Source organism: Aegilops tauschii, chromosome 2 (assembly GCF_002575655.3).
Source record: "Aegilops tauschii subsp. strangulata cultivar AL8/78 chromosome 2, Aet v6.0, whole genome shotgun sequence".
NCBI classification, from domain to species: domain Eukaryota; kingdom Viridiplantae; phylum Streptophyta; class Magnoliopsida; order Poales; family Poaceae; genus Aegilops; species Aegilops tauschii.
Window position 1 is genome coordinate 99505544 of NC_053036.3, and position 24656 is coordinate 99530199.

The following is a 24656-nucleotide window of genomic DNA, read 5'->3' on the forward strand; positions in this document are numbered from 1 at the left end:
CCTAAATCCGGCTGAGGGAGTCCTGGATTAGGGGGTCCTCGGACAGCTGGACTATATCCTTTGGCCGGACTATTGGATTATGAAGATACAAGACTCAAGACTTCGTCCCGTGTCCGGATGGGACTCTCCTTGGCGTGCAAGGCAAGCTCGGCAATACGGATATGTAGATCTCCTCCCTTGTAACCGACTCTGTGTAATCCTAGCCCCCTCCCGTGTCTATATAAACCGGAGGGTTTTAGTCCGTAGGACAACAACAATCATACCATAGGCTAGCCTCTAGGGTTTAGCCTCTACGATCTCGTGGTAGATCAACTCTTGTAATACTCATATCATCAAGATCAATCAAGCAGGAAGTAGGGTATTACCTCCATCGAGAGGGCCTGAACCTGGGTAAACATCGTGTCCCCCGCCTCCTGTTACCATCCGCCTTAGACGAACAGATCGGGACCCCCTACCCGAGATCCGCCGGTTTTGACACCGACATTGGTGCTTTCATTGAGAGTTCCACTGTGTCGTCACCATAAGGCTTGATGGCTCCTTCGATCATCGGCAACGATGCGATCCAGGGTGAGGTTTTCCTCCCCGGACAAATCTTCGTATTCGGCGGCTTCGTACTGCGGGCCAACTCGCTTGGCCATCTGGAGCAGATCGAGAGCTACGCCCCTGGCCATCAGGTCAGGTTTTGAAACTTGAACTATACTGCCGACATCCGCGGAGATTTGATCTTCGACAGATTCGAGCCCATGTCAAGTGCGCCGCACAATCACGACGAGCATGATTTAGCTTTGCCATCGGACAGTGTTCCGGAGATCACACCTGCAACTACTCCGGCCCTCAATCCGGAACAAATTGTGACATCTGAGGACGGGTGGATCGACCCCGCCACGGAGGCCGCACACGCAACGGCGATAGAGCCGAATACTGACTTCACCTCCTCCGAGACCCGTGTTGCCGGACCATTGGATTCGTCCCCGGCCATGGGCTCCGAGCCGCCTGCGTTCGTACCTATCGAATCTGATTGGGCGCAGATCATGGAGTTTACCTCCGCGGATATCTTTCAGCATTCTCCCTTTGGCGACGTGCTAAACTCGTTGAGGTCTCTCTCCCTGTCAGGAGACCCTTGGCCGAACTATGTCCAGCTAGAATGGGATGCGGACGACGAAGAAATTCGCTCCCCACCTACCACCCACTTAATAGCCATTGTCGATGATTTAACCGAGATGCTCGATTTCAACTCCGAAGACATCGACGGTATTGACGAAGATGCAGGAGAGGAACAGGAACCACTGCCCACAGGGCGCTGGACAGCCACTTCATCACACGATATATATATGGTGGATACACCCAAAGAAAACAATGACGAGGAACGGAAGGATGCAGCGAATGATAGCTCCCTCGAGAAACAACCAAAGCGACGGCGTAGGCGCTGCTCCAAATCCCGCCTCGGCAAGAACAACGATAACAGCACAAGAAAAAATAACACCCCGGTCGACTCCAGAGGAAACGACGAGCACACAGACCCAGCAAAAGAACAGGATGAACCAGTGGACGGCGAACATAGTACGGAGCCGCTGTCCGAACACGGCGACGCCAAGGATAAAGCTCATCAACCTCTCTCCGGAGAGCAAAACAGTCCAGACGAGGATGCACACATCATCCCGGAAAGGCACTTGGAACAAGAGAACCTCCGTAGAAGGCATATTGCCACCGCGAGGAGTCTGAAGAAGCAGAAGCAAAGGCTTAAGGCCATGCAGAATACGCTCAACAGTAGATGGAACAAAGTGCTTGACACTAAAGAAAAGTATGGTGGCACTCGCCACACAAAGAGCTATCCATAGCGCAAGCTGCTGCCCGAATTCAATGAGTCAGCACACGATCTTGTTTAGGCTGACCGGTCGGATCGACCACCTCGTGGCCGCGATAGGGCGGCTAACGAGGCCGCACATAAGTCAGCACATGACCCACGCGAGGACTCGCATCAAAAGGCCGGCGTGACCAGATCCATCTACGGATCTAGGAAGCGCGCTCTAGCGCATAATCAAAACCGAACACTACAACCGTCAAAACGCCATGACACATCCAAATACAGGGGTGCCGCGCACCCCCTATGTTTCACCGATGAGGTGCTGGATCACGAATTTCCAGAGGGATTCACACCCGTGAACATAGAGGCGTACGACGGAATGACAGACCCTGGGGTCTGGATTGCGGACTTCATCCTCCATATTCATATGGCTCACGGAGACGATCTCCACGCCATCAAATACTTGCCCCTCAAGTTGAAAGGACCAGCTCGGCACTTGTTGAGGATATAGACCTTAGAGTCACCCGCCAGGAGGGGCCGGGTTACTCATATGGTCATTACCAGAAGCCCGGCGCCAAGCTTAAAGACGGTGGGCCAAAGATGGGCTTAAGACCCGGACATGGCTTAAGGCCCGTAGTTGCAATCATTGTGATGGTAGAACTTGTAGTGTAAGGCAAGAATAGTTGAGAGTCCGAGCCGGACACTCTTATGAGCCGGCCGGGACTCTGAGAGCTGCAGGGCGTCCGCCTCCCTATATAAAGGGACGACCCGGCAGTGGTTTAGGGCAGAGAACAATCTCATTGAAAGCCGGGCATAGCAGTTTAGCTCCCTGGTGATCGTAACCCTAATCAATACCACCTCAAACTGGACGTAGGCTTTTACCTTCACCGCAAGGGGCCGAACCAGTATAAACCCTCGTGTTCCTTGTCCCGCATTAACCCCTTCAAGCTTCCTAGCTGCGATGGCTCCACGACTAAGTCCTAGCTCGAGGACATCTGCCGTGACAATTCCACGACAGTTGGCGCCCACCGTGGGGCCAGCGCACGATGGATTTGAGTTCTTGAAGGGCAGCTTCGAAGGGCTCTAGGGATACGTTGTGGGCCGGATGACCAAGAGTCGTCGCGGCAAGCTCTATATCGACAATGCAAACTGGGGCCCCGACGCCGGCTCAATTGAGTACGGGGGACCGGGTCCCCTTCGGCAGAATTCATGTTTTCATTGGCAAGATTGGTGAGCCGGGCCCTGAGCCGGGTCTCTGCGCCGATCTCGTCAAGACGGCTCAGCGTGCACGGCCCGCCCGGGCCCGGCCTGCCTTAAGGCATGCTTTTGTGGGATGTATTCATGGAGGGCCCTCTGATCGATCTGGATCTGGTGATGAGGCAGCCGCCGGCTCTGACGGCGAGTCGTCCACCGACGAGTCAAACTCGTTGTATCAACTCCAAGATGGCATGCTCATGGGTTGTTCCGATGGTGACAGTATTCCGGACCCGTTTGAGCCGCCAAGTCAGGTTGGAGTCTTTATGGCCGGTGCGCAGCCTGTTCAGAACCCCGCTACTGGAGCGGGAAACCCGGTGCCTTCTCCGGCTCAGGTACTAATGGATCTTACGGACAAGATGACGACGCTGTTAACCGCTACGGTTGACCCGGCAGATCAAGCTCGGCATGATGCGGAGGTGGCGCGGTTAAAATTGGATCTAGTAAAAGCTAAGGAGGATCTGGCGGCAGAAGGGATCAGGATGGCTGCGGAAAGGGCGGCTCTTGACGCCCAAACCCAGTTGATTCAAGCGCAGTCCTTCCGGCTCACGATGGATCAAAACGCGTCCAATGAGGTCCTGAGAAGGAGGCATCAGAAGGCCCAATCTCGACTCCCTCCGGTTTACGATCCGCGAAACCTCTTCAACACGCCAGGTGCAGGGTCTAGTAACCCGCCAGGGATCATAGTGCCCGGGTCTGGGACCCCTATTCAGCCACAAGTGATGGGGCCTCCCCAGGTGCCCCCTGCCCCGCCTCAGTACGTACCAACACCCCCGGGTCATTATAATAACCCGCTGGAGAACATGGTCGCCGCGGCGGCACGGCTGGCGGCTCTCCCGGTCGACGGCGACTCTCTGACGGCTATTGAAACCCGCCGGGTCAGGGAACTCCTTCAGACAGCACTGGCGCAGCAAGAGGCGTATTCCTACAGCCGTGACAGGATCCACTCGTCCCCTCGTCCAGGCCAGAGCCCGAGTTACAGCAGACACATGGTCTCAGTGACCAGTTCAAGTAACGTCCGACGCCATGACCCGCCTCCTGGCCATGGCCCGGCTCATAACGGGGCCTTTCACGCAGCAGACCAAGACAGAGCACGGCGAGAGGCGGAGCAGGTACCCCAGCTGACGGCTTACCAGACTCCCCCAGCTTATCCGACGGCTTTCGTCGACGTGGGGATCCCTACCAGGACTGGGGTGTCCCGTGTTTAGTGCCAGCTATCCGCAACGAACGTCTACCCAAGGACTTCAAGGGCCCTAGGAAGGTGCCTAATTACACAGCAGACTTACAACCCGCAGCCTGGATCGAGAGTTACGAGATGGCTATGGAACTGCTGGAGGTCAGTGAGGCGGCCATGGCTAAGTACTTCACCATGATGTTAGATGGGACTGCCCGCACTTGGTTGAAAGGGCTACCACCGAACTCCATTGGGTCTTGGGCTGAGCTGAAAGCCCGGTTCATCCAAAACTTCAAAGATACCTGTAGGCAGTCTATGTCAATTGTGGATTTGACTAACTGTAAGAAGCAGGAGGGTGAATCCACGACTCACTGGGTTTGCCGGGTCAAGGAGATCATACATTCATCAGATAAGATGGATGCCGGCTCTGCGGTCTTAATGTTGGAACAGAATTGTCGCTTCGTGCCCCTGAAGATGAAACTCGGGCGGCTTAAGCGCGACTGCAGTGATATGGGTACGCTAATGGCGGCTCTTGTCAAGTACGCCGATTCCGATGGTACCAAGGATCCCCCTTCAGATGATGAAAGGGCAGGGAAGGGAAAGAAGAATGGCAATGGCAAGGGTCCTCAGCATAACCCGGGGAACCAAGGAGGAGGCAAGCGCAAGGCCGATGGCAGCCTAGAGTTTGTAGCTAACTCCAGCTCACAAGGTAATAACCAGCGACGCAAGGGGAGGCCCCCTCCCCGAGGCGGCGGGTCAAGCCCGACGCTGGAACAACTGTTGAATGAGCCTTGTCCAAGGCATGGCTCTAGAGAGAAGCCAACAACTCATCTATGGAAGGATTGTGCAATCATGAAGGCCTTTAAGAATTACAATGGCCCGGGCGGCGGCTTAGGCGCCGACGGCTTTCATGGCCCGGGCGGCGGCTCAAATTCCAATCCTCCGAACGGTCAAGGGGGCTTTAACCAGCAGTCTGGCCAGGGTCACCAACAGCAGCAGGGGGGTTATCAGACCAATCCCAAGCAGCTTAGCGGTGGACAGTATCATGTGTTTACCACCAGTCTGTGCAAGCGAGATCAGAAGCTTCATAAGAGGGCTGTGAACGCTGTTGAGCCGGCGGTTCCACGCTACTTGCGGTGGTCAGAGCAACCTATAGTGTGGAGTAGGGAGGATCACCCTCCCCGGGTGGATAATCCGGGTCACTTGGCCCTGGTGGTGGCTCCTCAGGTGGGAGGATATAAGTTCACTAAGGTACTCATGGATGGGGGCAGCAGCATCAACATCCTCTATTATGAGACATTTCGTCGTATGGGGTTGATTGATAAGAATCTCAGCCAATCAAACACTATTTTCCACGGTGCGGTACCCGGTAAGTCGGCTTACCCAGTCGGCAAGATCGAGTTGGAAGTGGCCTTCGGAGATGAGAACAACTACAGGGTGGAAAAATTGACCTTTGAGGTGGTCAAGATAAGAAGTCTGTACCATGCTATATTTGGGCGGCCGGCTTACGCCAAGTTCATGGCACGGCCATGTTACGTATATTTACAGCTCAAAATGCCGGGTCATAATGGGACCATTACGGTTCACGGCAGCCGGAGGGTGGCCTTGGAATGTGAGGAAGGCGATGCAGCTTATGCAGAATCTGTTTGTGCAACAGAGGAGTTGAAGTTTTACAAAGACAACGTTGACCCAACAGATATGACCTCTTTGAAAAAGCCGACTACGGAGCATGAGCCGGCAATGAAATTTAAGTCGGCTGATGAGACTAAACTTGTTGATTTTGTTCCAGGAGATTCATCTCAGCAATTCAGCATCAGTGCCAATCTGGATCCAAAATAGGAAAGCGTGCTCATCGAGTTCATCCGTGAAAATAGGGACATCTTCGCATGGAAACCTGCTGACATGCCAGGTGTACCTAGAGAACTCACTGAGCACACTCTCAATGTTGATCCGAAATTTAAGCCGGTTAGACAGTTCCTTCGGCGGTTTAATGAAGAGAGGCGGAAAGCCATTGGCGAAGAGGTGGCCCGGCTCTTGGCGGCCGGGTTTATTGTTGAAGTCTTCCACCCATAATGGTTAGCTAACCCGGTGCTCGTACTCAAGAAGAACGGCACTTGGCGGATGTGTGTGGACTACATGGAATTAAACAAGGCGTGTCCGGCTGATCCTTTTGCCCTCCCCCGTATTGATCAAATTATTGATGCTACGGCAGGTTGTACGCGCTTGAGTTTCTTGGATGCTTATTCCGGATATCATCAGATTAAAATGGCAGTTAAGGACCAGGAGAAGACGGCGTTTATCACTCCCTTTGGAGCCTTCTGCTATGTGTCTATGCCCTTTGGACTCAAGTGTGCACAGGCGACTTACCAGCGTTGCGTGCAGAACTGTCTTCATAAACAGATTGGGCGCAATGTTCATGCTTATGTGGACGATTTTGTGGTTAAATCCATAAAGGAGGAAACCCTGATAGATGATTTGAGAGAAACCTTTGATAATCTCCGGGTCTACAAGATGATGCTTAACCCGGCCAAGTGTGTCTTTGGTGTCCCTGCAGGCAAGCTCTTGGGTTTTTTGGTTTCTGACAGAGGCATTGAGGCTAACCCGGAGAAGATCAAGGCCATCACCTCCCTGGCTAAGCCGGCGTGTATAAATGACGTCCAGTGTTTGGCGGGTCGCATCGCTGCTTTAAGCCGGTTTATAAGCCGTTTGGGTGAGAAGGCCATGCCATTATATCAGTTAATGAAGAAAACTGATAACTTTGTCTGGAATGATGCAGCTAACACCGCTTTTGAGGATTTGAAGAAGCAGCTGGCAGAGCCCCCAGTCCTTGCTGCTCTGGTTGATAAGGAGCCCTTATTACTGTATGTGGTGGCAAACACACGAGCCGTCAGTGTGGCTGTGGTGGTGGAACGCAAGGAAGAGGGTAAGGAGCATCCGGTTCAGCGGCCGGTTTATTATGTCAGTGAAGTGCTTATCGAGTCCAAACAACGGTATCCACATTGGCAGAAGCTTGTTTATGGTGGGTTCATGGCAAGCCGGAAGCTTAAGCATTATTTCCAGGGTCATCCCATAACCGTGGTCAGTTCTGCCCCTCTTGGGGATATCATTCAAAACAGAGAGGCCATAGGGAGAGTGGCTAAGTGGGCTATCGAGCTCAGACCTCATGGTCTCAAATATGTGCCACGCACTGCTGTTAAATCTCAGGCCCTGGTGGATTTCATCAATGATTGGACAGAGTCACAAGTGCCCGAGCAAAAGCCGGATAACACATATTGGACTATTCACTTCGATGGGTCCAGGCAGTTGGAGGGCTCGGGGGCTGGAGTTGTATTGGCTTCCCCTAAAGGTGACAAGTTCCATTATGTGCTACAGTTGATGTTTCCTTGCACTAACAATGCGGCTGAGTATGAGGCCTTGCTCCACGGTCTTCGGATGGCTAAAGAGATGAGCTTGAGCCGGGTAAGGTGTTTCAGTGACTCAGACTTGGTGGCTCAACAAGTATCTGGCAAGTGGGACTCTAAGGACCCTCTCATGGCGGCTTATCGCCGCGAAGTTGATGCCATTGCTGGGCACTTTCAGGGCTACCAAGTAGAGCACATTGATCGCAGGAAGAACGAGGCGGCTGATGCTTTAAGCCGGCTAGGCTCTCAGCGAAAGCCGGTGCCGCCTAATACTTTCCTGGATGTCCTGTATAATCCTTTTGTTAAGTTGCCTACAGAGGAAAACTTGGCTGTCCCCGACCCGGAGGCACGGCTGGTGGCGGCTCTCCATATCATACCAGACTGGACAATGCCCTATCTGGCTTACATGACCCGGGGCGAGTTGTCTGAGGATGAAACTTTGGCCAGGCAAATAACCCGGCGGGCTAAGTCAATGATTGTTATCAATGGTGAGTTTCACCACCGTAGTGTTACGGGAGCGTTTCAGCGTTGTGTTTCCCCTGAGGAAGGGCAAGAGATCTTGCGTGAGATCATGACGGGGATTGTGGCCATCACGCCGGCTCAAAGTCTCTTGTGGCCAAGGCTTTTCGTCATGGTTTTTATTGGTTGACGGCTCATGCTGATGCAGAGGACTTGGTCAGTAAGTGTGATGGTTGCCAAAGGTTCTCGCGACGGGCTCATGTACCGGCTCCAGAGCTGAGGATGATTCCAATTACTTGGCCCTTTGCGGTCTGGGGGCTTGATATGGTTGGGCCTTTCAAAAGGTCCAAGGATAAGAAGACCCACCTTTTGGTGGCAGTTGATAAGTTTACCAAGTGGGTTGAAGCGGAGCCAGTTAGCAAGTGCGATGCAGCCACGACGGTTCAGTTTATGAAAAAGGTGATCTTTCGCTTTGGTTTTCCGCACAGCATTATCACTGACAATGGCACCTGTTGAGGATATAGACCTTAGAGTCACCCGCCAGGAGGGGCCGGGTTACTCGTAGGGTCGTTGCCAGAAGCCCGGAGCCAAGTTTCAAGATAATGGGCCAGAGATGGGCTGAGACCCGGATATGGCTTAAAGCCTGTAGTTATCATCATTGTTATAGTAGACTTGTAGTGTAAGGCAAGTATTGTTTAGAGTCCGAGCCGGACGCTCTTATGAGCCGGCCGGGACTCTAAGGGCTGTTGGGTGTCAGCCTCCCTATATAAAGGGAGGACCCGGTAGCGGTTCAAGGAGGACAACCTCATCGAGAACCGGGCATAGCTGTTTAGCTCCCTGGCAATCGTAACCCTAATCAATAACACCTCGAACTGGACGTAAGCTTTTACCTTCACCGTAACGGGCTGAACCAGTATAAACCCTCGTGTTCCTTGTCCCGCATAACCCCTTCAAGCTTCCAAGTTGCGATGGCTCCACGACTAAGTCCAAGCTCAAGGACATCTGCCGTGACAATTCCACGACAGTTGGCACCCACCGTGGGGCCAGCGCACGGTGGATTTGAGTTCTTGAAGGGCAGCTTCGAAGGGCTCAAGGGATACGCCATAGGCCGGATGACCAAGAGTCGTCGCGGCAAGCTCTACATCGACGACGAGGACTGGGGCCCCGACGCCGGCTCAATTGAGTACGGGTACCGGGTCCCCTTTGGCGGAATTCATGTCTTCATTGGCAAGGTTGGTGAGCCGGGCCCCGAGCCGGATCTCTGCGCCGATCTCGTCGAAACGGCTCAGCGCGCATGACCCGCTCGGGCCCGGCCTGCCTCGAGGCGTGCTTTTGTGGGATGCATCCATGGAGGGCCCTCTGATCCTTCCGGGTCTCGTGATGAGGCGGCCGCCGGCTCTGACGGCGAGTCGGCCACCGATGAATCAAACTCGTTGTACCAACTCCAAGATAACAGGCTCATGGGTTGTTCCGATGGTGACAGTATTCCGGACCTTTTTGAGCCGCCAAGTCAGGTTGGAGTTTTTATGGCCGGTGCGCAGCCTATTCAGAACCCCGCTGCTGGAGCGGGAAACCCGGTGCCTTCTCCGGCCCAGGTGCTGATGGATCTCACGGACAAGATGACGGCCCTGTTAACCGCCACGTTCGACCCGGCGGATCAAGCTCAGCATGATGCGGAGGTGGCGCAGTTAAAATTAGATCTAATAAAGGCTAAAGAGGATCTCGCAGCGGAAGGAATCAGGCTGGCTGCGGAGCGGGCGGCCCTCGATGCCCGGACTCAGCTAATTCAGGCGCAGTCCTTCCAACTCACGATGGACCAGAACGCGGCCAACGAGGTTATGAGAAGGAGGCATCAGAAGGCCCAGTCTCGACTCCCGCCGGTCTACGATCCACGCAATCTCTTTAACACACCGAGTGCAGGGTCTAGTAACCCGCCAGGAGTCATTGCGCCCGGGTCTGGACCCCTTATTCAGCCACGGATGATGGGGCCTCCCCAGGTGCCCCCTGCCCCGCCTCAGTATGTGCCAATACCCCCGGGTCATTATGATAACCCGCTAGAGAACATGGTGGCTGCAGCAGCACGGCTGGCGGCTCTCCCCGTTGACAGCGATTCTCCGGCGGCCATCGAAACCCGCCGGGTCAGGGAACTCCTGCAGACGGCACTGGCACAACAAGAGGCATACTCCTACAGCCGGGACAGGATCCACTCAACCCCTCGTCCAGGCCAGAGTCCGAGTTACAGCCGGCACATGGTCTCAGCGACCGGGTCAAGTAATGTCCGACGTCACGACCCGCCACCTGGTCCTAGCCCGGCTCATAACGGAGCCTTCTACGCAACAACCCAAGCACGGCAAGAGGCGGAGCAGGCGCCTCAATTGACGGCTTATCAGACCCCCCGGCTTATCCGACGACGTCCGTTGATGTGGGAATTTCTACCAGGACCGGGGGAGTCCCTTGTTTGGTACCAGCCATCCGTAATGAACGTCTACCTAAGGATTTCAAGGGCCCTAGGAAGGTGCCTAACTATACAGCAGACTTACAGCCTGCCGCCTGGATTGAGAGTTATGAGATGGCTATGGAATTGCTGGAGGTCAGTGAGGCGGCCATGGCCAAATATTTCACCATGATGTTGGATGGAACTGCCCGCACATGGTTGAAAGGGTTACCGCCGAACTCCATTGGGTCTTGGGCTGAGCTGAAAGCCCGGTTCATTCAAAACTTCAAAGATACCTGCAGACAGTCCATGTCAATTGTGGATTTGACTAACTGTAAGCAGCAGGAGGGTGAGTCCACGACCCATTGGGTTCGCCGGGTCAAGGAGATCATACATTCATCAGATAAGATGGATGCCGGCTCTGCAGTCTTAATGTTGGAATAGAACTATCGCTTTGTGCCTCTTAAGATGAAGCTTGGGCGGCTCAAGCGCGACTGCACCGACATGGGTACTCTAATGGCGGCTCTTGTCAAGTACGCCGATTCCGATGGTACCAAGGATCCCCCTTCAGACGATGATAGGGCAGGGAAGGGAAAGAGGAATGGCAACGGCAAGGGTCCCCAGTTTAACCCGGGGAACCAAGGAGGAGGCAAGCGTAAGGCCGATGGCAGCCTAGAGTTTGTAGCCAACACCAACTCTCAAGGTAATAACCAACGACGCAAGGGGAGGCCCCCTCCCCGAGGCGACGGGTCAGGACCTTCTCTGGAGCAGCTGTTGAACGAACCCTGTCCGAGACACGGCTCTAGATAGAAGCCAGCGACTCATCTGTGGAAGGATTGTGCTATCATGAAGGCCTTTAAAAACTACAATGGTCCGGGCGGCGGCTCAGGAGCTGGCGGCTCAGGCGCCGGCGGCTTTCATGGCCCAGGCGGTGGTTCAAATTCCGGTCCTCAGAACGGCCAAGGGGGCTTTAATCAACAGTCGGGTCAGGGTCATCAACAACAGTAGGGGGGATATCAGACCAACCCGAAGCAGCTTAGCGGTGGACAGTATCACGTGTTCACCACTAGCTTGTGCAAACGAGACGAGAAGCTTCACAAGAGGGTTGTTAATGCTGTTGAGCCGGCAGTTCCACGCTATTTACGGTGGTCTGAGCAGCCCATAGTGTGGAGTAGGGAAGATCACCCCCCCCCGGGTGGATAACCCGGGCCACCTGGCCTTAGTGGTGGCCCCTCAGGTGGGAGGTTATAAGTTCACAAAAGTACTCATGGATGGAGGCAGCAGCATCAACATCCTCTATTATGAGACTTTCCGTCGTATGGGGTTGGTCGATAAGAACCTCAGCCAGTCAAACACTATCTTCCATGGTGTGGTACCTGGTAAGTCGGCTTATCCAGTTGGCAAGATCGAACTGGAAGTGGCTTTTGGTGATGAGAACAATTACAGGGTGGAGAAGTTGACCTTTGAGGTGGTCAAGATAAGAAGTCCATACCACGCTATATTCGGACGGCCGGCTTACGCCAAGTTCATGGCATGACCGTGTTATGTGTACTTACAGCTCAAGATGCCGGGTCACAACGGGACTGTTACGGTTCACGGCAGCCGGAAGGTGGCTCTGGAGTGTGAGGAAGGTGACGCGGCTTATGCAGAGTCTGTTTGTGCCACAGAAGAGTTGAAATTTTATAAAGACAATGTTGACCCAACAGATATGACCTCTCTGAAAAAGCCAACCACAGAGAATGAACCAGCGATGAAATTTAAATCAGCTGATGAGACTAAGCTTGTTGATTTTGTTCCAGGTGACTCATCTCAGTAGTTTAGCATCAGTGCAAATCTGGACCCGAAATAGGAAAGCGCGCTCATCGAGTTCATCCGTGAGAATAGGGACATCTTCGCGTGGAAACCTTCTGACATGCCAGGTGTACCTAGAGAACTCGCTGAGCACACTCTCAATATTGATCCAAAATTTAAGCCGGTCAGACAGTTCCTTCGACGGTTTAACGAAGAGAGGCGGAAAGCTATTGGTGAAGAAGTGGCCCGGCTCTTGGCAGCTGGGTTCATTGTTGAGGTTTTTCACCCGGAGTGGTTGGCCAACCCGGTGCTCGTACTCAAGAAGAACGGCACCTGGCGGATGTGTGTGGACTACACGGACTTGAACAAAGCGTGTCCGGCTGATCCTTTTGCTCTCCCCCGTATTGATCAAATCATTGATGCTACGGCAGGTTGTGCACGCTTAAGTTTCTTGGATGCCTATTCCGGGTATCATCAGATTAAGATGGCAGTTAAGGACCAGGAGAAGACGGCGTTCATCACTCCCTTTGGAGCCTTCTGCTATGTGTCTATGCCTTTTGGACTCAAGTGTGCACAGGCGACTTACCAGCGTTGTGTGCAGAATTGTCTTCACAAACAGATCGGGCGCAATGTTCATGCTTACGTGGATGATATTGTGGTTAAATCCATCAAGGAGGAAAACCTGATAGATGACTTAAGGGAAACCTTCGATAATCTCCGGGTCTATAAGATGATGCTTAATCCGGCCAAGTGTATTTTTGGTGTTCCTGCAGGCAAACTATTGGGCTTCTTGGTTTCTGACAGAGGCATTGAGGCTAACCCGGAGAAGATCAAGGCCATTACTTCCCTGGCTAAGCCGGCGTGTGTGAATGACGTTCAGCGTTTGGCGGGTCGCATCGCTGCTTTAAGCCGGTTTATAAGCCGTTTGGGTGAGAAGGCTATGCCCTTATATCAGTTGATGAAGAAAACTGACAACTTTGTCTGGAATGATGCAGCTAATACTGCTTTTGAGGATTTGAAAAAGCAGCTGGCAGAACCCCCCGTCCTTGCTGCTCCGATTGATAAGGAGCCCTTGCTACTATATGTAGCGGCTAATGCACGAGCTGTCAGCGTGGCTATTGTTGTGGAGCGCAAGGAGGCGGGTAAGGAGCATCCGGTTCAGCGGCCGGTTTATTATGTCAGCGAGGTGCTCATTGAGTCCAACCAGCGGTACCCGCATTGGCAGAAGCTCGTCTACGGTGTGTTCATGGCGAGCCGGAAACTCAAACATTATTTTCAGGGTCATCCCATCACTGTGGTCAGTTCTGCCCCCCTTGGTGATATTATCCAGAACAGAGAGGCTACAGGGAGAATTGCTAAGTGGGCTATAGAACTTGGACCTCATGGCCTCAAATATGTGCCACGCACTGTTGTTAAATCTCAGGCTTTGGTGGATTTCATCAATGATTGGACGGAGTCTCAAGTGCCTGAACAAAAGCCGGATAACACTTATTGGACTATCCACTTCGACGGGTCCAGACAGTTGGAGGGCTCGGGGGCTGGTGTTGTATTGGCTTCCCCAAAAGGTGACAAGTTCCATTATGTGCTACGGTTGATGTTTCCTTGCACTAACAATGTGGCTGAATACGAAGCTTTGCTCCACGGTCTTCGGGTGGCTAAGGAGATGAGCTTAAGCCGAGTAAGATGCTTTGGGGACTCAGATTTGGTGGCTCAACAAGTGTCAGGCACCTGGGATTCTAAGGATCCTCTAATGGCGGCTTATCGCCGCGAGGTTGATGCCATTGTTGGGCACTTCCAGGGATACCAAGTGGAGCATATTGATCGCAGGAGGAACGAGGCGGCTGATGCGTTAAGCCGGCTAGGCTCTCAGCGAAAGCCGGTGCCGCCTAACACTTTCCTGGATGTCCTGTATAACCCTTCGATCAAATTGCCTACAGAGGAGGACTTGGCTATCCCTGACCCGGAGGCACGACTGGTGGCAGCTTTTCATGTCATACCAGATTGGACAATGCCATATCTGGCTTACATAACCCGGGGAGAATTGCCGGAGGATGAAATTCTGGCCAGGCAAATAACCCGGCGGGCTAAGTCAATGATTGTTATTGACGGCGAGTTGCATCATCGCAGTGTTTCAGGGGCATTTCAGCGTTGTATCTCCCCTGAGGAAGGTCAGGAGATCTTGCGCGAGATCCATGAAGGGGATTGTGGCCATCATGCCGGTTCAAAATCTCTTGTAGCCAAGGCTTTCCGTCATGGTTTTTATTGGCTAACGGCTCACGCTGATGCAGAGGACTTGGTCAGTAAATGTGATGGTTGCCAAAGGTTCTCACGACAGGCTCATGTGCCGCCTCAGGAGTTGAGGATGATCCCAATCACTTGCCCTATTGCGGTCTGGTGGCTTGATATGGTTGGGCCTTTTAAACGATCCAAGGATAAGAAGACCCACCTCTTGGTGGCAGTTGACAAATTCACAAAGTGGGTGGAGGCTGAGCCAGTTAGCAAGTGCGATGCAGCTACGGCGGTTCAATTTATGAAAAAGGTGATTTTCCGCTTCGGCTTTCCGCACAGCATCATAACTGACAATGGCACCGATTTATCCAAGGGCGCTATGGAAGAATTTTGTCAACGGGAGCATATCCAACTTGATGTTTCCTCAGTGGCTCACCCACAATCCAATGGTCAAGCTGAGAGAGCTAACCAGGAGATTCTGAAGGGCATCAAACCCCGGCTTTTGGTCCCTTTGCAACGGACGCCGGGTTGTTGGGTGGAGGAGCTGCCCTCCGTCTTATGGAGCATCAACACTACTCCTAACAGGTCTACTGGCTTCACGCCTTTCTTCATGGTTTATGGAGCAGAAGCAGTCCTCCCCAACGACATCCGTCACGATTCGCCTCGTGTGGCGGCTTATGTTGAGACGGATAATGAACAGGCGCGCCAAGATGCTCTGGACTTGTTGGACGAACAACGTGATGTGGCAGCAGCCCGTTCAGCGATTTACCAACAAGACCTGCGCCGTTATCACAGCCGCCGGGTCAAGTCCCGGGTCTTCCAGGAAGGCGACCTTGTGCTCCGGCTCATCCAGGATCAAACAGATGCACATAAGTTATCCCCACCCTGGGAAGGGCCCTTTGTGGTCAGTAAGAACTTGCACAACGGGTCATATTACCTCATTGATATTCAGGAACATAAAGATTCACATAAGTCTGAGGAGGAGACCCGTTGGCCGTGGAACATAGCTCAGCTTCGGCCTTACTACACTTGAGCTACCGGCTCTCGTGGTGTACATATTTATCTCCGACATGTATATACTATGATAAGCAATAAAGCAGGACCTCTGTCCTTTTTCTCCTCCCATTATGTGTGTCATTTTTTACATACTAGTTTGAAAGGAGGGTCCGGCTTATGATCGTGTTCGAGTTTAGCCGTAAGCAGTAAGGTCACTTGGGGGCTTCCTGTTCAAACATGGGTCGTATTCGAACCAAAGAGAACATAGCTGTCGATACCCATTTGATTGGCAAAGTGCCGAGCTCATTGGGAGGTTGCCTTTGGTCATATTTGAATCATAGTGTCACCCCTCTGAGAACCGACGTGGATCGTATTCGAATCAGCGTCGTTAAACAATTTTCAGAATCACTTGGGGGCTTCGTGTTCAAACATGGGTCGTATTCGAACCAAAGAGAACATAGCTGTCGATACCCTTGTGATTGGCATCGCCACACCCACTGGGGGCTATATGATCGCATCCGAATCTTAGCTTAACCTCTTTGGACCGGGTTTCTGGTCGTATTCGAACCGGATGCCCCAAGTTTTTTATACTTTATCACAAGTTTTACTCTGCTCATGTCAAAGTATGTACTGCCGGGTCTCTCTTGCCGGCTTATATTTGGTTTATCTTGTTAAGTTGAACATCATGGATGTCATCAAGACAGGTACCAACCAGGCTACCCGGGTTATTTAAACCGGAGGTATGCTTACGGGCCGTTCAGTGTATTATCACGGCTATGTTCAGAGTATAGTTAACGACCAGTCTTTTTTGGTTCGTGTTCCGGGTTATCCATTTCAAACACCTGATTCTCAGGGCGGTAAGCCGCCTTGAGACTTGTGGTTTGCCTTTCTATGCAGATGCTTGAAGGCACTTTTTAAAGGTTGAGAAGCACAAAGGATAATCATGACCCGGAGGGGCAGCCAAAGAATAACTTCAAGGGGTTTCAGCATTCATTACATACACGATGGCACGGCAGAGATAAATTGTTGCACTTATTCTATTACAAAAGTCCTTCAAAGTTTCAAGGATGGAGCATTGTTCGGTGAACCGCCAGCCGCTTATGATGCCTGCTGAGTCGAAGTCCCCGGCTCGTCTTCTGCTCCGGCTGATCCTAAGACCTCGAAGGTTGACGACTTCCAGTTGATGCCGCTGAGAGCTTCGAACTGGTCTTCTTCGTCAATTAACCCGGCCGGGTCAATCTCGGGGGCGAAGGTGTGTTGGCGAGCTGGAGGAATCAGACTAAGAGCTTCGTAGCGAGGGGTTGGAATCCTCTGATTCTCCGCGTTGTACCCCGGCTGATACTTGGTTAAGTCGGTGTCGTTCCAGATAATGGTGGCCACCGGGCGTACAGCCTTCACACATGCCGCGAAGTCCTTCTGGTCGAAGGCGGAGCCATCTTCCTTTAGGCTGGGGTAACCCAGGGCGATGTCTGCCGGGTCTAGCTCCGGCAGGAAGGCTTTGGCCCGGCTCAGCGCGGCAATTGCTCCGGATCTTGCGGAGGCTCGGCGTAGCTCCTGGATCCGCTGTGGCAGAACTGCGAGCCGGCGCAGGACTTCAGCCAGATGGGTTGGCACCTCGTTGGATAGGGCCACCACAGCTAAGGCGCGCTGTGACCCGGTGTAGAGTTGTTCCACCAGGGTGTACACGGCCTTTAGCTTGGTGACCACGCTCTGGTTGAGGTTGGCACTCCTGGGACATGTTTCACAAAGGTCAGAAAAGCCGGTGACAAGGATGAATCATAACATGTACGGACTTGATGAAAGCCGGTGAGGCGGCTTACCGAAGATAGCAGCCACCATTTGGGAAACCTGGCGCTTTAGGCCGGAGAGCTCAGCGGTCTTCTCAGTGAGGGCCTTTTCCGCCTGTTCTGCCCGGGTCACCAGTGCGGTTTTCTCATCAGCCCAGGCCTTCCGCTCAGCGTCGAATTCAGTCTTCAGTTTCTCCTGAGCAGCGATGCTGGAGACAAACTTGGCGTTCGCCTTCCGGGTCTCCATCTCTTGAGTCTTTAACCGGCTCTTGAGATCCGCAAGGTCCGACTCCAATTTCTTGCCAGTAGCCTGCATATATTTCCGGGTTATTAACAGTCATTATATAAGTCCCAAGCACTTTCCAAGCAAAGACACTTGGCACTTGGGGGCTAATGCATATTGAACGTATCTATCTACGTCCTGCCGGTTCAGTTAAGTAAGCCGGACTCTAAGTCTACAACATATTCAAGTATAAGTCATAGACTTGGGGGCTAGCATAACAAGGATCACTATGCGGAAAGTAAGAAGATAGCAGAAGGTTACCTCAGACTTTTGTTGGATCTGGTTGACCATGGCGATCTCGGCGTCCCGGCTCTTGTGAACCTGGCTGATGTAGCCAGAGACGAGCTCTCCAATGCTCAAGTTGGTGTAGCCATAGAGATCCAGATTCACCCGGTGGGGTTGCAGCAACTCCCCCTTCGCGGAGCATTTGGCCAGCGCGGTTGGCCTCCCCGGCTCAACATACTCCGTCCGGGTCGCTAGCCGGTGGGGTTGAGCCGGAGGCCTCCGGGTTAGCTGACGCTTCGGTCGTTGTCTTGGTGGTTGGGGCAGGGGCTTCAGGCGCCGTGTCCATGGGAATGGTGGCTTCGGAGGCGGCTGGCGGCTCTTGAGCCGTCGTCTCCGGCTCAGGCAAGTCTGGCACTCCGGCTGACCTGGTCTTCTTCGCTCTTTTGGTGAGCTTTGCCTGGGCACTGAAAAGACAGAAGTGTTAGGCATACAAAGAGTAAATACAGACAGATAATGTAAGGAGATTGTTATTACCCGGGTGCAGTTTTAAAGGCCGGCAGACTTGACTGCATGGAGTCACCCGAAGAGGGGGAGGTCTCCTGGTAATTGGAGTCAGAAGAGTTGAGTGGCTGACGGATGACACCCGCCAACGGATGAAAAGGGTACAGGTGAGAAAAAACCTTGGTACGACGCTTCCTTGTTGCGTCGGGTAACCCGGTGGAGAGTTCGGTGTCCTTGCGGGCCCGGGTGTGACGCCGGCTTTCATGAACCTGTTGTTTCAAAAGAAATTGAGGGTCTTGATGAGCTAATGGATGGGAAAAGCTTACTTTCCGGGTTACTCTTCGGACTTTCAGCTGTGGCAAAGGCTCCGAGTCAGAGGAAAGTGATGTTACCTCTTCAATTACCGGGTTACTGGCGCCGGTGTCGTCCTGTCAGTAAGCAAAATATTGATAATGCGGACAGCAGCAAACGATAAGTATGGCAGGAGTTTAAAGGTTTAAGGGTTACCTCTGACTCGGAGCTGTCGCTTAGTTGCAGCAGCTCCGAAGCAGTGGGTCTGCTTCCCTTTTTGCGAGGGGCGGCTTTCTCCGCCTTCCTCGCCTTCTTGGCCGCCTCATGGTCATACTTGACCCGCCAGAATTTGTCATCAGCCTGAGAAATACAGTAATGAACTCTTAAAAAGGTTCAGAGTAAGGTGACATGTAACAAAAATGGAAAGGTTAAAGTCAGCGGCTTACCGCTGGGGCTGGATTGGTCTTGCAGAACGGGGCTAGGCCGGTTTTTCCATAGTCTGCCAGGCTCTCGTTTAGCAGAGCCTTGGTCTCTTCTTCAGCAACGTCTTCTGGAAGATCATTGCGACTGTGCCTCTGCGGGTCATCCTTTCGCCCGGTGTACTCACACATTAAGCCGGGGCGGCGGCTCAATGGGATCACCCGCCATGAAATCCAGACCCGGACTAGATCAATTCCGTTCAGACCGTTGCCTAGCAGGGCCTTGATCTTGTTGATCGTTTGAAGCAGGGGCTGGCGTTCCGCGGCAGTCAGTTTGTCGGATAATGGATGAGTCGGCTCCAGGCGTGTTGGGCGAAAACCGGGCAGCGGGCTCTCATCAGCCGGGGACGTGTCTTGGCAGTAGAACCAAGTCATATTCCAGTCCTTGGGGTGACTTGGCGGCTCTGCGTAGGGGAATAGACAGTCCCTGCGCCGTTGGATGGAGATGCCGCCTAACTCTAGACTTGGACCGTTTGCGCATTCATTTTGGCGGTTCAGATAAAACAGCTCTCTGAAGAGCAGCAGACTCGGCTCTTCTCCAAGATATACTTCACAAAAGACTTGGAAGTTGCAGATGTTGGATATGGAATTGGGTCCTATATCCTGAGGCCGAAGGTCAAAGAAGTTGAGCACGTCCCGGAAGAATTTTGAGCCGGGCGGTGCGAAGCCCCGGCTCATATGGTCCGCAAAGATCACTACCTCCCCGTCCCTCGGCTGTGGTCTTTCTTCTGACGGGTCAGGGGCACGGTAGGACATCACTTCCTTCTTGGGAAGATATCCAGACTTAACAAAGTTGGCCAGGGTTTCGTCAATAACGCTGGATCTCATCCAGTTGCAAGTGATGGGAGCCTTGGGAGGCATGGTGACGGTTGGTGGTCTATGAGGAAGAGAAAAGTGTCCGGGTTAATTATGAGCCGGGGATTATCATTCAAACTACAGTGACGGCTTATGAAGGGAGCTAATGATATATATTGATACGGTGAGTTATCTAAGCCGTCGGGGTTAATCTAAGCCGTCGGGGTTTTCAGGATAAGTTGGTCATTTACGGCTTACTGCAGTTAAGTCGGAGGATTCTACGGAGCATGGTTCTCTTTAAACCGGAAAGTTCTACGGCGCGTGTTTTCTTTAAGTCGGAAGTATAAGCCGCCAAGATTCAAGGCTTGCAATTTTTTACTAAGTGTGGTAAAACAGATTTCACATATTGCAGTAACTTTTTCGGATCAAAATGGTCGGGCGAGGTGAAAATTTTCTAGACTTAAAAACAGAGGCAGAAGAAGTTCTTGAGGTTGAACACAGTTCTTATGCAGTAAAAAGAGGGTTTCTTACAGATGAAATGGGTCTCAAACCTCTACCACAGTGGTTCTACGCGAGGTTAAGGATCAACCAACTACGGTGGCAACAAGGACTACCGAGTTTGTGGGCAATGGTGATGAACACGAAGAACTGAAGGAACCCTACCGCAGATCTGTTCTAGCAAGGCAAAGAAGACTCACCGGAGTTGAGGAAGAGAGGAGGTCGCCGCCGTTATCGGGTCCGAGTCAAGGTGATGCAGCGGCCGGGTCGATGAAGATCAGGCGCGCGACGGCGGCGGCAGTGGCAGAAGCTCGGGCAGAGGAGCGAAAGCGCGAGGAAGAAGAAGGAGAGTGTGAGAAGAGAGCGTTGGGCCGGCCTATTTATAAGGCAGAGTCGTAAGTGGGCGCGGGATTCAAGGAGGCCACGGCGTGGTTATCTCCCCCTCACGGCGCCTCGATTCTCGGAATGACAGTAAAAGCAGAGATCCGTTGCGGATCTGGCGGAGTAAAAAATGGACTTAATGGAGGATGACGTCACGGCGGATTATCTGGAGTCCGGGGGATGACGTCACTCCGGGTTATGGCCTTCACATGAATGGTAAGCCGGAGATTTTTTCTGTCTGCAGAGCTGAAGATTGACACGAGCCGGCTCAAATCAATCTGGGGCCTAATGTTGACGATATAGACCTTAGAGTCACCCGCCAGGAGGGGCCGTGTTACTCGTAGGGTCGTTGCCAGAAGCCCGGAGCCAAGTTTCAAGATAATGGGCCAGAGATGGGCTGAGACCCGGATATGGCTTAAAGCCTGTAGTTATCATCATTGTTATAGTAGACTTGTAGTGTAAGGCAAGTATTGTTTAGAGTCTGAGCCGGACGCTCTTATGAGCCGGCCGGGACTCTAAGGGCTGTTGGGTGTCAGCCTCCCAATATAAAGGGAGGACCCGGCAGCGGTTCAAGGAGGACAACCTCATCGAGAACCGGGCATAGCTGTTTAGCTCCCTGGCAATCGTAACCCTAATCAATAACACCTCGAACTGGACGTAAGCTTTTACCTTCACCGTAAGGGGCTGAACCAGTATAAACCCTCGTGTTCCTTGTCCCGCATAACCCCTTCAAGCTTCCAAGTTGCGATGGCTCCACGACTAAGTCCAAGCTCAAGGACATCTGCCGTGACAGTTCCACGACAGCACCAATCTCTCCAAAGGCGCCATGGAAGAGTTTTGTCAACGAGAGCATATCCGACTTGATGTTTCCTCAGTGGCTCATCCGCAATCCAATGGTCAAGCTGAGAGAGCTAATCAGGAGATTCTGAAGGCATCAAGCCCCGGCTTTTGGTCCCTTTGCAACGGACGCCGGGTTGTTGGGTGGAGGAGTTGCCCTCCGTATTATGGAGCATCAACACTACTCCTAACAGGTCTACAGGTTTTACGCCTTTCTTCATGGTTTATGGGGCAGAAGCAGTCCTCCCCAGTGACATCCGTCATGACTCACCTCGAGTGGCGGCTTACGTTGAGGCGGATAATGAACATGCGCGCCAGGATGCTATTGACTTGTTGGACGAACAGCGTGATGTGGCAGCAGCCCGTTCAGCGATTTACCAACAAGAACTGCGCTGTTATCATAGCCGCCGGGTTAAATCCCGGGTCTTCCAGGAAGGTGATCTCGTGCTCCGGCTCATCCAGGATCAAACAGATGCACACAAACTATCCCCACCTTGGGAAGGGCCCTTTGTGGTCAGCAAGAATTTGCACAACAGGTCATATTACCTCATTGACATTCGGGAGCACAAAGATTCACGTAAGTCGGAGGAAGAGACCCGACGGCCATGGAACATAGCTCAGCTTCGGCCTTACTACACTTGAGCCACCGGCTCTCATGATGTACATACTTCTCTAAACCATGTATATATTATGATAAGTAATAAAGCAGGACCTCTGTCCTTTTTTCTCCTCCAAATGTGCACGTGTTGTTTTCATTGCCAGGTTACATGGTAGCTTGAAGGAGGATCCGGCTTATGATCGTATTCGAATCTAGCCGTAGGCGATAAGGTCACTTGGGGGCTTCCTGTTCAAACATGGGTCGTATTCGAACCAAAGAGAACATAGCTGTCGATACCCATTTGATTGGCAAAGTGCCGAGCTCATTGGGGAGTTTTCTTTGATCATATTTGAATCTTAGTTTAACCCCTTTGAGAACCGACGTGGATCGTATTCGAATCAGCGTCGTTAAACAATTCTTAAAGTCATTTGGGGGCTTCCTGATCAAACATGGGTCGTATTCGAACCAAAGAGAACATAGCTGTCGATACCCTCTTGATTGGCATCGCCACACCCACTAGGGGCTATATGATCGTATTCGAATCGTAGCATAACCCCTTTGGGCCGGGTCTCTGGTCGTATCCGAACCGGAAGCCCCTAAGTTCCTCTGCTTTCTAGCAAGTTCTGTCTGTTTATGTCCAAGTGTGTACGGCCAGGTCTCATTTTGCCGGTTTAACTTTGGTTCACAGTATTAGCTGAACACACTGGGTGTTTTAAAGACAGGTAAATCGGAATTAAGGTACCAACCGTATTATCCGGGTTATCTAAACAGGAAGTATGCTTGCAGACCGCAAAATTGTGTAATTACGGCTGTATTCAGGACATACCTGAGAGCCAGTCTTTTTTGATACATATTCCGGGTTCTATATCTACAACATATGATTCTCAGGGCGGTAAGCCACCTGGAGAGTTGTGATCCGTCCTTATATGCAGGATAGTTCAAGGCAATTATTTGAGACTAAGGGGAATGACTGACCCGGAGAAACATAAAGGAGACAATTTCATCAGACTTTAACATTCAAAGCATACATGATGGCACGGCAAGGATAAAAGTATTGGTCCTACTCTATTACAAAGACTCATTGAGTCCAAAAGGGTGGAGCATTGTTTGCTAAGCCGGCTGCAGAAGCTAAGACGCCTGCTGGGTGGAAGTCTCCGGATCATTTCTTTCTTCTCCTCCGGCTGTCCCCAAGGTCTGGAAAGTCGACGACTTCCAGTCGATGCCGCTCAGCGCCTCGAATTGGGCTTCCTCGTCAATTAACCCTGTCGGGTCAATTTCTGGGGCAAAGGTGTGCTGACGAGCCGGCGGAATTAAACTCAGAGCTTCATAGCGAGGGGTTGGAATCCTCTGATTTTCTGCGTTATAACCCGACTGGTACTTGGTCAGGTCCGTGTCGTTGCCAATAAGAGTTGCCACCGGGCGCACGATCTTCACGTAGGCGGCGAAGTCTTTTTGGTCGAAAGCCGTGCCATCTTCCTTCAGACTTGGATAGCCGAGGGCGATGATTGCCGGGTCTAGCTCCGGCAGGAAAGCCTTGGCCCGGCTCGGCGCAGCGATTGCTCCGGCTCTCGCAGAGGCCCATCGCAGCTCTTGGATCCGCTGAGGCAGAACGGCGAGACGGCGAAGGACTTCCGCCAGGTGAGTCGGCACCTCGTTGGAGAGGGCCACCACAGCCAAGGCACGTTGTGACCCGGTGTAGAGCTGCTCCACCAGGGTATACACGGCCTTCAGCTTGGTTACCACGCTCTGGTTGAGGTTGGCACTTCTGGGACCTGTTTAACAGAATCAGATAAGCCGCCGACAAGGATGAATTATGAGATATAAAACTTTTAAACTTGCTGAAAGCCGGTGAGACGACTTACCGAAGATGGCGGCCACCATCTGGGACACCTGGCGCTTTAGGCCGGAGAGCTCGGCGGTCTTCTCGGAGAGAGTCTTCTCCGCCTGTTCAGCCCGGTTCACCAATGCGGCCTTCTCTTCGGCCCACGCCTTCCGCTCAGCGTCAAACTCTGTCTTCAGCTTCTCTTGAGCGGCGATGCTAGACACAAATTTGGCATTTGCCTTCCGGGTCTCCATCTCTTGCATCCTCAGCCGGTTCTTGAGATCAGCCAAGTCAGCCTCTAGCTTCTTGCCGGCAGCCTGCATACATTTCCGGGTTATGACATGAACAGTTACTATATAAATTTTAAGTCCCAAGCACTTTCCAAGGAAAGACACTTGGCACTTGGGGGCTAATGCATATTGAACGTTTCTATCTACAAATTGCCGATTCAATTGAGTAAGCCGGAACCTAAGTCTACAACATATTCAATCATAAGTCGTCGACTTGGGGGCTAGCATGCTAAAGGTAACTATGCGGTAAGTAAGAGGACAGCAGAAGGATACCTCAGATTTTTGCTGGATCTGGTTCACCATGGCAACCTCTGCGTCCCGGCTCTT